The sequence below is a fragment of the Neltuma alba genome, unplaced genomic scaffold (assembly GCF_004799145.2).
Source record: "Neltuma alba isolate B1F8T4 unplaced genomic scaffold, ASM479914v2 tig00002811_pilon, whole genome shotgun sequence".
Taxonomy (NCBI): Eukaryota; Viridiplantae; Streptophyta; class Magnoliopsida; order Fabales; family Fabaceae; genus Neltuma; species Neltuma alba.
The window spans coordinates 477333-490179 of record NW_021633026.1 but is presented as its reverse complement, the minus strand read 5'-3'; positions in this window follow the sequence as shown (position 1 = coordinate 490179).

Genomic DNA, 12847 nt, shown 5'->3' with positions numbered 1-12847 from the left:
ACTACTATTCTTGCTTTTGGACTCTATCGGTCTCTGATAATTCTCCTTTTCTCAATTGTACGTTAAGAAACGATACGAACTGCGCAGTCGATGACGCAGAATTTTGATTCTTGTAATGTCATTTCATATCCCCAGCGACTTCAGCGACTTCAGCGACTTCAGCGAACAAAGCATTTAGCAACTTCGGTGCAATTTGTAAAAATATCCACGTTGATCATAAAAAATAATTTATTAAAAAATCCTTCAGAAATAGGAGTAAGCAGTTTCTTTTTTTTTCTGAGTAAATAAATAAGTAGTTTCTGAATTTGGTCATTGCGAATAATTTTTCAATTTTTTATGATCCCTTTGCTTTTTTAAATTGTCCCCTTAAAAATTAAAAAGATTTCAGCTTCATTAAGGACTCTTCGAATTACAATTTTTCTGCTGACTTGTGTTTAAAAAAGTGTGCACGCGCACGCATGTGCGTGTGTTCGTGTGCGTATGTGACGATTCTTTTAGATTGGTAAGCTTTTTCATGTTTAGGGTCTTGTATTTACGTGTTTTTAATCTTGACAATCAAAAATATTTTTAAGAATAGTTGAGGCTAAAAAAATGAGGGTTTTGAGGTCATGAAACTCCAAAATATATAGGGATCATTTAGAATAATTGATAAGTAGCTTTTTTAATCGTGATTTACGGAATATTAGTAAGTATGTAAAATTAGTTTTATTTTGGCTTATGTAAAAATATATTTATAAGTGATTTCTATTATGATTGCAAACAGGGCCATAATTGAGGGGTGCTTTCCGACATATAATTTTTTTCCCTAAAAACTCATACTTAATATGGGTTTTATTGAGTTTCTCCTACTTAGGAGGTGTTTTGGTAACCTTATAATTATTTTTCAGACACACTTTTTCGCAAATCGAGATAAATTTTTTTTCATATTTACTTCATATACCGTAAAAATACTTCTGAAATCATGATTTTGTTCTTACTGAAACACCCCTTTAATCCAATTATCATTGATTTGGAATATTTCTGTGTGTGTATATAAGATAGAACGAGAAATTGAGAAGGTGTTAAACTTCACTGGTGGGGTGAGGCAGAAGTGGAGGAAAGTGCTCCTTTGGTTGTTTGGGTGCTTCCGAGAAATTACTGCGTAATTGAAACGCGACATCAGGCCCGTTTGAAGTCATATTCAAAAGCACTTATAAATGTTTTTTTTCATGTAAGTTAAAATAAAATTCTTATATTCTTATATCGTATTTCGTAAATTATGATTAAAAAATTAATTATATGAGTATTTAGATATTATAAAAAGTATTTTTTAAAATTATTTTTTCACAAATCAAAATTAACCCTTCCATGTATTTACTTTATATGTTGTAAAATCATTTTTAAAATTATAATTTTAATTACATCTAAACGCCCTTTTTAAGCGAATTGAAATTGATTTGCTCTCCTTTTTTTCACACTCGGTGCGGCAGCACTTTTCAAATAGCAGAAGTAACGACAAGAGCCAACGGCTATTTCTTTTTAATTTCTGTTTTATTCTTTTTTTTCATATTTTATTCCAAAATTTATGCTCATGCAACCTCTGTCTTATAAAATGTCATGTTAATAATATTTTTTATAATTTATTTCTCTTGTATATACTACCTCCGATTCTTAATATTACCTCCGGTCCTTAATATAAGACCCTGTTTGACTTTTATTTTAGTCATAAATATAAGACCCCAATCCACTTTGTCTCTCATATTTGTACATTTTTTTCCAAAGTAGCCTTCTAACAATGACAGTTCTAATCAATACACCTGATTAGCAAGGATATTTTAGGAAAGGCAACACCTATTTAGGACAAATAACTAATTCAACTTACTTCCTTAATCTCTTCAAATTAGTCAACTAGCTCTTATAATTAGGACCAAAGGTAGTATAAGATCTTGTTTGACTTTTATTTTGGTCCTAAATATAAGACCCCAATCCATTTTATCTCTCATGTTTATGCATTTTTTTCAAGATAGCTCTTCTAACAATGGTAACTCTAACCAATATACTTGATTAGTAAGGATATTTTAGGAAAGACAATATATATTTATTACAAATAACTAACTTAACTTCTTTCCTTAATATCCTCAAATTAGTCAACTAGCTCTTATAATTAAGACTGGAACTAGCACTAAAAATATAATAAAAAACTTATTTTATTGGACAATTTATTATTTTGTACACATTAAAAATATAAACAATATTATCATCAAAATATAAAAGCACAGGCCACAAATTATTTTGTTTGGAATTTACTATTATACACAAATTAAAATTCAAAAATAAAAAAATTCATTGAATTGCACATTTACTTTTTTTTTAATACAATTTGTGTAAATTACAGCTAATATTAGGATTATTATAACATGCAGGGCCTGTTGCTTTAAGCGATTAATTAGAAAAAATCATGCTTAACAACTAATATTAGGATTATTATAACAGGTGGGGCTCTTTATTTTAGAAATTACTCCCCAACATCCCAATTTATAAGAAACATTTGCCTAAATTACATAGATTAAATAGATAGTTAAAATTAGTTAAAGACAATAAATATGTAAAAATTGTAATTTTTTAATAATTTTTTTTATTTATGAAGGAGAGAGTACAAGGTAGAGAATAAAAAATTATTAAAATGAAAAGAATGATACTTCAAAAAATGAGATGATAAATAATTGTGTATTAAAATAAATAATTAATGGGACAAAATAAAAAACAAACTCAGAAAATTTAAGACATCTTGCGAATGTTTTTTAATAAATGAGAAATGTAATTGTTTCTGGACGGAGGGAGTGGTAAAGAGGTAACTAGGTACAGGAAATGCAAATCATGCCTGTTAACGTGGTGCCAGGGTGACATTAAGAATATGTACCCCACAAGATGAAAATTAAAATGCACATTAGTTGGGTGTCCCTATTTAATATTTATAAAGATAATTTATGCAATAATTAATATTTTTTTTTAAGAAAATGATGCTTTTAATCGATTAAGAGAAAGAATAATACATAATAAGTACGGAATTGTTTTGGAAAAATAATGAATCATTTTAAACACAAAAATTAATTTTCTTGGTTTGTTTAAATTTGATAAAATTGTCTGATAAATAAAAACCAATGGGGTAGATACTCACCTAGAGATTTTATAATCACAAATATTGTAAAATTGTCTGACGTGGAAGTTCTTGTGAGTAGTGAAGGAATGGGATATTCGTTTTATCTGAACTCATTTGGGGCGGAGCCGGACGCCGATACGGCGGAGCAAACAGAGGGTCTGGCCGCTAAGATTAGAGAGTTCATTGATGGCCACTGAAAAATGAACAAAAGTTTCATGAATAGTCGTTATCCTTCTAATCATGGATTCATGATTCCCCGGGGGGGGGTTTATATTTACATTTACATTTTTATTTCATATGAGACATGGTGTAACGATAAAATAAGAATAAAAATATGTAAGGGCTGTTTTTTATTTTCCCTTCTTTTTCTTTTTTGGCAGCTATTTTCTCTTCTTTTACGACTTTATCCATTTCACACCAAAAATTTATATTGGAGTTAGACGTAATGAATTTAGTTTTACTGCTCATCATCATCGATCATCGTTAGTGTTTCTTTAAAGAAAATTTATCTTTTGGTTCTTGAAGTTTTAGCCCAGTTATGATTTAGTATCTTAACTATAACATCTTAACTATAACTTAGTTTAATTCAATTGTGATACTCCTCCAGTCCTAAATATAAGATCTTTTTTGTAATATAATGATCTTATATCTAGGACTAGAAAAATATTATTTATTATATGTTGTTATCAATTATTATATGTATCGAACATAACAAAATTACATCCCATAAAAATTTAAATAGGGAAATTAAATTTTGGATTGGCACGAGTGAATTCCTTCTACATATATCCCTCACTCCCTTGTATGATTTTTTTCAAGTCTTTTAAATAGTGATTTCTTTTTTCAAGTTTTTGAGAGTAATTTTAGAAATCTGGGGTCTTGTTTATATATATTTGATTTAATTATATGATCCTATGCCTGTTGGAAGAATTTCCTATGCCCGGACAAGGATGTTATGAGGTGTAGATAGACGAAAGTCTTCCTTTGGCGGTTTGGCCGTTTGGGTGCTTCCGGGAAATTACGGGGTAATTGAAATCCGACACAACGATTGACTTGCTTTTCCATTCTTTGCTTTCGGTGCGGCAACACTTTTTTCGTATTTCTTTTTAATTTCTGCTTTATTCTTTTTTCGTATTTGATTCCAGAGTTTATACTCACGCTAACGCACCGTCTGTCTCATAAAATGTCATTTTAATAATATTTTTCATAATTTATTGCTCTTGTATATACTAAAAATATAATAAATAACTTACTTTATTGTACAATTTATTATTTTGTACGTATTAAAAATATGTTTTAATTTTATTGTATAATAAATAACCCATGCTAACACCCCAAATTTTTATGAAATTATGGTTTGGATCCAAAACAATAGTTTGGCTTACCTAAACCATGGTTTCATGAGAAACAGAAAAATTTTGCTTTTTGGAAGTTTAAAGATGGTCCTTTTTCTTCTCTGTATTGTAAATGCCTTTTCTAATTATGTGTATTAGCTAGAATTAATATTTAATGAAATATTTAATATGTACAACTATTGCAATGACTATTTTGAAAAAAATAGATAAATATAAGAAACAAAGTGAATTGGGTCTTAAATTTAGGGCCAAATTTATTATGTTGGAAGAATAAATTATTAACAAATTTATTGCTTCAAATAAAAATATAAATTAAAATATATCTTTATGTAACTATGATATTAATTTGTGTTTTTTTAGTAATTTATATATGAAAAAATGCTTCTGATAATAACTATCCAAACACTCTCACTTTATCAAAATCATTTTTCTCACAAAATCTATTTTTTCAAAATCTATTGTTAAAATCATTTTTTTTCAGAAGCTATTCTCCAAACTATAGTTTGGATTTATCCAAACACTCTCTTAATATTTTTTAAATTAATTAACCAGCTTTTATTAGCCATGTTAAAGCTAAAAGAAAAAATTCAGTAGCAAGGAAGGAAGAAAGAAAACTGGACAAATTAAAGATGGAACAAGAAATTGAGAAGTTGTTAATGCTTCACGAGCGAGTGTGGGGCATAGAGAGGCGAAAGTCTTTGGTTGGCTGTCGGGAACTGTGGATGGTTCGAAGAAATTGCTACGAAGTTATAAAGTACAAGATGAGGCTTGAATTTGAGTGATGCATGGGAACTTGCTTGTCCAGAAAGACTTCTGAAAATTCAACTTCACCACCGACCAGTCATCCAACAGCCATTCTTGAATTTGTCCTTTACCTACCTCTACTAATTCTCCCTTTCTTGTTCGTGCTTTGAAAAACGATATGAACCACAAGCGAGGATAGAGTATTTTGATTCTTATTCTATCCCAAGCGATTGCAATATTAATTAATGGGGGAAAAGCCTTCAGCAATTCCATGGCAATTTGTAAAATATCGAAGATGATAGTAAAAAAAAAAAAGATATTACATGAAAAGCATCTAGAAAAATAATAACATCAAACAATTAGTTTTTAATTGATTGTTTTGCACTTTTCCCCTCTCAGCACAGGTTACTAGTTCCATATTACTCAAGGCAGCAAAATAAACCATAAGAATATAAATAATAACTTGTGTTTTTGGGCTAACGTTCATAACCTATGGTTTTCCAGAAGAATTTCCAACTCCTGTTGGAAGAATTTCCCCTTTTCACATTCGTTCCTCTTTTGTTTGCCATAATTATTTGGAGGATTCATCTCAATGGTATGCTCTTCTTTTACCTTTCGAGAGCCCCATTCAATGTAACAATATTACTTCACCTTTTGTTTTTTTAATCCTACCTTTGCATCATCATATTGTGCTTAGATTATGAAAATTTTGGAAATATTACTAATAAAGACTAAATTCAGAAATTATTTATTTCTTTTGATTAAGTTCAGGTTTTCATAGATTATGAAAATTTACAAGCATTCATTCAAGCGTTTCATGCTTAAAAGCCTATAGAATAAATAGTTTCTGAATTTGGTCATTGTGAATAATTTTTCAACTTTTTTCATGATCCCTTTGCATTTTTAAGTTGTCCCCTTAATAAATTAAAAAGATTTCAATCTAATTAAGGGCTACTCTCAGAATTATAATTTTTCTACTAACTTGTGTTTGAAACTTTCTTTAAAAATATTTTAGAAATATTAAAAAAAAAAATTATTCATCAACAAAAAATTGTAGTTCACATCATTTAAAATACATTCTTTATAAAATTAACTAGATTTCATGCCGCACGCAATGCCCAAAGACATTAATTCTTTATTCGATTTGGGGGAATGAAGGGGAAAGGAAAAAAAATTTAATAAGTCCGATTAAAACACTAGATAATTGAGGTTATAAAATTTAAAAAGAAAAAAGAAAGTGTAAGATGAAAGAACGATATAATTGTAATATAAATTATGGTTGACATGTTTGTTAAGCAGTAAATGTTAGTTGACCTAATGGCTGTGGTATTTTTGCGCCAATTTAAAAATATTTTAAGTATTTTTGCACCCAAAAGAAATTTATGGTATTTAGTGCTCCTGTCAAATTACTGCACGAGTAAATTTGCATTTGAAACCTTTAAATAATTTTAATTGGAGGAAAAACTTTTTTTGCCATCAGGACAAAAAGACTCATTAATACTACTTCTTATTCTTCATATAAGAACTAATTTGATTTTTATTTTGGTTCTAAATAGAAGATCTCAATCTATTTTATCTCTCATATCTATCCATTTTTCTAAAGTAATCCTTATCGGAATTGCAAATGTTAAAGATTCAATCAAGTGGTAGTTGTAACTAATACGCATAATTAATAAGGGTGTTTCAAGAAAAATAATATCTAATTATTACAAATAATCAATTTAACAATTTTTTTTTAATTTATTCAAATTAGTTAACTAACTCTTATATTAAAAACTGGATGTAGTATAATGCAACACATCATAAATGTAATTAACTATTGAATTAAAAAAGTGGCATTTATGCATCTTTTTTATAATTTGTAAACTTTTAATATAAATTTTTCAACGCGATACAAGACAATTTGAAATTGACAGCTAAATTTGGAAAACACTTGTGACTTGATTTTTTTCTGTTTTTTGGAAAAAAAAATGATGAACAAATTTTGGGCTGGTTATTCATTTAGCATCTGGGATGGGGCGATTTTTTTTTTTTTAATCCTATCGAGTGACGTTGTGATGTTATTTAACATATTGTTATCAACTATTATACATATCGGACATCATAAAATTACGTCCCATGAAAATTTAAATGGAGAAATTAAATTTTGGATTGGGACGTGCGGATTCCTTCTACATATGTCCTTTGCATGATTTTTTCAAGTCTTTTAAATGGTGATATTTTTTTTCAAGTTTTTGAGAGTAATTTTAAAAATATGGGGTCTTCTTATTTATATATAATTGATTTAATTATATGATCCTTTTTTCCTAGGGTCGCTTTGTCGTGATGCTTTGATCGCAATATCGTCCAGCAAGTCTCGAGCCTTAGAGACTTCATCTTTGAGTTCGTAAAGCCACTTCTTCACACGATGGCCTCTGTAGTGCCTTTCCTCTGCATCTTCAACAATTTTGTCCACAAAAATAAGGATGACAAGCAATTTTCTCCGTAAATCATTATTGATCTTTCTTTCTCTAAACTAGTTGTTTAGAGAATTTTGATTCTTATTTTATCCCAAGCGATTGCAATATTAATTAATGGGGGAAAAGCCTTCGGCAACTTCATTGCAATTTGTAAAATATCCAAGATGATAGTAAAATAATAAGATATTAATGAAAAGCATCCAGAAAAATAATAACATCAAACAATTAGTTTAATTGATTGTTTTACACTTTTCCCCTCTCAGCCCATGAATTAGTCCGGCCGAAGATGCCTATTTTTATTTGGGCAGCTTTTTACTAGGTTGGGCTGGGTGCTTTTCTTGCGGGCTCGGGTGAGCTTACTGGGTATGCGGGTTACATGCACACCCTTAGTTAAAGCATTTAATTAAATTAGATTCTAATTAATTTGTAGTTTAAGATCGTAGATCATTACTTCCAAGGAGCAAGTTATAGGTTTCTTTAGATAAAAATTTAGATAATAAAAAATATATAATAAATTGGACCTAAACTAAAATGCAAAATTCTAATTCTAAATGTAAGATGCAAATATCCTAAAATCTATATGAAAATTAAATCAAACTAAATGAATGCCAATTCAATTTTTGGGGGTTTTTTTTTTAAAAAAATAAAAATAATGAATAAAGAAAATTAACTAGAGAACAAAAAAATTAACAAGTAAAATTGAGAAAAAAAATTTTCAGGTACGGTAGAGGAAACAACTTAGAATTCACATGAATTTAACCTTCTTAACCTTAATGAGTTAATTAAACCACAAGAAAATGATAAGAGAGTGGAATTAATAAATATAATCATCTACTTGAAACAAAAAGAACTCTCAATTTTAAAAACTCTTAAACCATTGGAGAATTCATAACAGTACAAGGTTGGTTAATTAAGCTTATTAAAACCAATGAAAATAACTCAAATTAATTCTGAAAATCATGTTTGAAATTATCCAATTAAACAATTAGACAATTAACTAACTTAATTAAATAATTAAGAGGCAAAAGAACCCAAATTTTGCAATTCAAACCATATTGATACTTAAATTCATAATGAAAACTCAATTATAAATTCAATTAACAATGCAAAAATTTATAAACATAAATTCCATCAAGTGTCTTAACACAAATAAAATCCAAATATCAATCCAATCCAAGCATAAAGATGGCAATCTAGAACTAAATTGTCTAACAAAAAATATAACTTAAAATTATTTAAAACTAAATAATCTCAAATCCTTGAATTAAAAAGATAAATAGAATATCACTCCCTTGTAGTTTTCAATTGCTAGCCCAAAGCTCAAGCCTCCTCCATCCTCCTCCCAAGTTGCCTTCCAAACAAGTTCAAGCTGCCATGAAAATTATCTTCACGGCCATTGGAGGAAAGCGGATGAAAGGTGGAATGATCGGGGACAAGGTCAAACCGATGCAATTGTGGTGGGTGAGTGGAAACAGTATAATAATAGAATTGTGGGGATTATGGGGCGAATGGAAAAAAGACCAAAAACAAGTGGCTACATTGGAACCGTGAGGTATAGTTGGTTTTTTCTCTGCAAAAGGGAGCGTTTTTTTTAAAGATAGGTGGCGGCTAACATATTTAATAGGAGGAGAGGGATTCTTTTTGGATCCAAAACTCAAACCTATTAATAATTAATTGACCAACTTGATATTAGTCATTAGATTATGTTTGAATTTCAAAAAATAATCTTGCACTGTTGGATTTCTTATATTCTCTTTCTTAACCTACAAGAATTTAAGTGTATTTATTAATATAGATTATATCCAAATATAATAAAATATATATATCAAAAACTAAATATTAGATATACACAAAAATTAGGCAAGAAATTGCAAAACTTTCTAAAAATAATCTTTCTAAAAATATGAGACTTGTTTCCAAAGAAATAGGAAAATTAATTCCAAGTCAAAAATAGGAAATCATAAAATATTTAAACTTTTAATCCAAAATCTCAATTTTTATAAAAATCCAAAAATCAACCAATTAATTTAATAATGCATAAAAATCCATTTAAACTCAAAATTGTCACTTAAATCCTAAATTAATGTGGGATAAAATGCATAAAAATAATGAACTATTAGTTCCATATTATTGAAGACAGCAAAATAAACCATAAGAATATAAATAATAACTTGTGTTTTTGGGCTAACGTTCATAACCTATGGTTTTCCAGAAAAATTTCCTCCTCCTGTTAGAAGAATTTCCCCTTTCCACATTCGTTTCTCTATTGTTTGCCATAATTATTTGGAGGATTCATCTCAATAGTATGCTCTTCTTTTACCTTTCGAGAGCCCCATTCAATGTAACAATATTACTTTTCCTTTTGTTTTTTTAATCCTACTTTTGCATCATCATATTGTGCCTAGAAAATTTTGGAAATATTACTAATAAAGACTAAATTCAGAAATTATTTATTTCTTTTGATTAAATTGAAGTTTTCATCAACACTCAGATTACGAAAATTTACAAGCATTCATTCAAGCGTTTAACACTTAAAAGCCTTTAGAATAAATAGTTTGAATGTGGTCATTGTGAATAATTTTTCAATTTTTTTCATGATCCCTTTGCATATTTAAATTTCCCCCCCTAATAAATTAAAAAGATTTCAATCTCATTAAGGACTACTCTCAGAATTATAATTTTTCTACTGACTTGTGTTTAAAAAAGTGTGCACGCACGCGCGTGCCTGTGTTCCTGCGCTTATGTGATGATTCTTTTAGATTGGTGACCATTTTCATCTTTAAGGATAGTCTTGCATTTGTGTGATTAATCTTGACAATCAGAAATATTTCTTTAGAACAATTTAACATCCAATATCACTGCCAAATCCAAGTTTTAAGTATAATTGAGGCTGGAAAAAGAGAGAGAGAGAGAGAGAGTTTTCAGCTCAAACTAAAAAATATATAATTGAGTCTCCAAAATCTCACACCCACGGTCAACTCACTGGTGACTGTTGCCGTAGCTCCGTCCCTGGCGGACAGCCGACTGCCGGTGGTGGCTGGATGCCAATGGGTCTCCTGCACGAGCTGTTTTCTTTTCTTTTCTTTTTCTTGCAAATGGGAGTATTTTAGTCTTTTCCCTAATATTTCTAAACTCATAATTAAGACTTATTTAATAAGAATGACAAGTACTTGTTTTCCGCAAATCATCATTGAGTTTTCTGCCACGACAGTATTCGATATTTTGAATTTCAATTACATTGAGTTTTCTACCACGACAGTAGTCGATATTTTGAATTTCAATTACATTGAGTTTTCTGCCACGAAAGTAGTTGATATTTTGAATTTCAATTACGCAATAATTTCTCGGAAGCACGCAAACAACCAAAGGAAGACTTTCGTTTGTCTATGCCTCAACTCTCAGTAGCGGAGCATTAGCACCTTCTCAATTTCTTGTTCTATCTTTGTCCAGTTTTCTTCCTTCAAACTGAATATTTTCTGTTAGCTTTTAACGTGGCCGAATTGGTGGTTGGAGCGTTTCTTTCCTCTTTGCTTCAGGTGGCACTTGAGAGATTTAGGGAAAAAGGGATGGCAAATCATGTTTAACAGCTAATACTATGATTATTGTCACAGGTGGGGCAAGAGGAAACGCAAATTATCCTTATTAACATGGTCCAGGGTGAGTGGTGCATCGTTTGGCCAATTGTTCGATGCCGACATCAACACTAAGAATACCGCCCTATTTATATACTACTTTGGATCCTTATATAAAACTTAATTGACTAATTTAAAAAAATTGAAGAAATTACTGTATTACTTTAAACTATTTATATTTATTGTTTTTTTCAAACTAATTTGTCTTACTTATAAATTGATATATAATTTAGTGATCTACGTAAATATTTTAGAGAGATTATATAACACGTTATAATTAAGTAATTTAGTAATTTCCTTAAATATTTTTGAAGAAAAATGATGCTTTTAAATAATTAAGAGAAAGAATAAGAGAAAATCACAAAACAAGACCATCAAAATAGAAAAATTACAAATAGAAACCCGTTACAATATTAGTATAGGTTTTGACAACACTTTTTATGGATGGGTTCTTGTGTGTAATTTTTTAATTTTAGCAATTTTTTGGTGATTTTTCCAAAGAATAATACATAAGTAGCTGTATTTTAGTGGAAAAATAATGAATCCAACGTAACTAGGGTTGAGCGTAAGAAGGATTGGGATGAGATTCACCTCAACCCAATGCCTAACACGACGATGAGTAATAGCGTCGGACTTTGACCCAACCAGAAACTTTCTGGAAAAAAAAATATATTTTAGAAATATAAAAAAAATTATTCATCAACAAAAAATTGTAGTTCAAATCATTTAAAAATCATTTTAAGGACAAATTTTGTTTCTTCAAATAAGACTTTTCAGTTATTTTCTCAAAAAACAATGTATTTATTACACATCCTGTACTTTATTTTGCATTCTAAAAATTCAAACAAATTTAAATCAAGTTTCTCATATCTATCATGTTAAGCTCTCTAATTATACAACATGATCATGTGTTTTTTATTTCATGTAAATTTATAATTAAATACTACTCTAGTGCAATTTATAGGATAGAGAGAAAAAATATTTTTGGATCCTATTTATAGAGCGCTGAGAGAAATCTTTTATATAGATGTATAATTTCAACTTTCATTTATTATCGTGTTGAATTTATTTATATAAGGTATAATATATATTAAATAAGGATAAAGTTAAAAAATTATTAAATTTTAAATGAAAATTAATAAAGTTCATGGTTTTACTTAGTCTGTGTGAAACATATTGAGAGTGACTTATAAATAAAATCAGAAAAATATTAAATACTAATATTTTAAAAATAGAATAGATAGTAAAGTGTGATTGTAAAACCTTAACATAATAAAAACAAAGAACTTGACAAAAGTGTTGTCTTTACTAATCTTACTATTAATTAATGGCTATAAATTTGGCCAAAAAATTAGTTACCATTTAGTGTCCTTAAAAATATTACTATTAATTAATGGCCATAAATTTAGCCAAAAAAATATAATTACCATGATGATTATATATAAAACCCTTTCACACTGAAAGGTTCAAAGTCTGTCAATCATCATCCTACCAGTCTCCCACACTGCCATCTCTGTC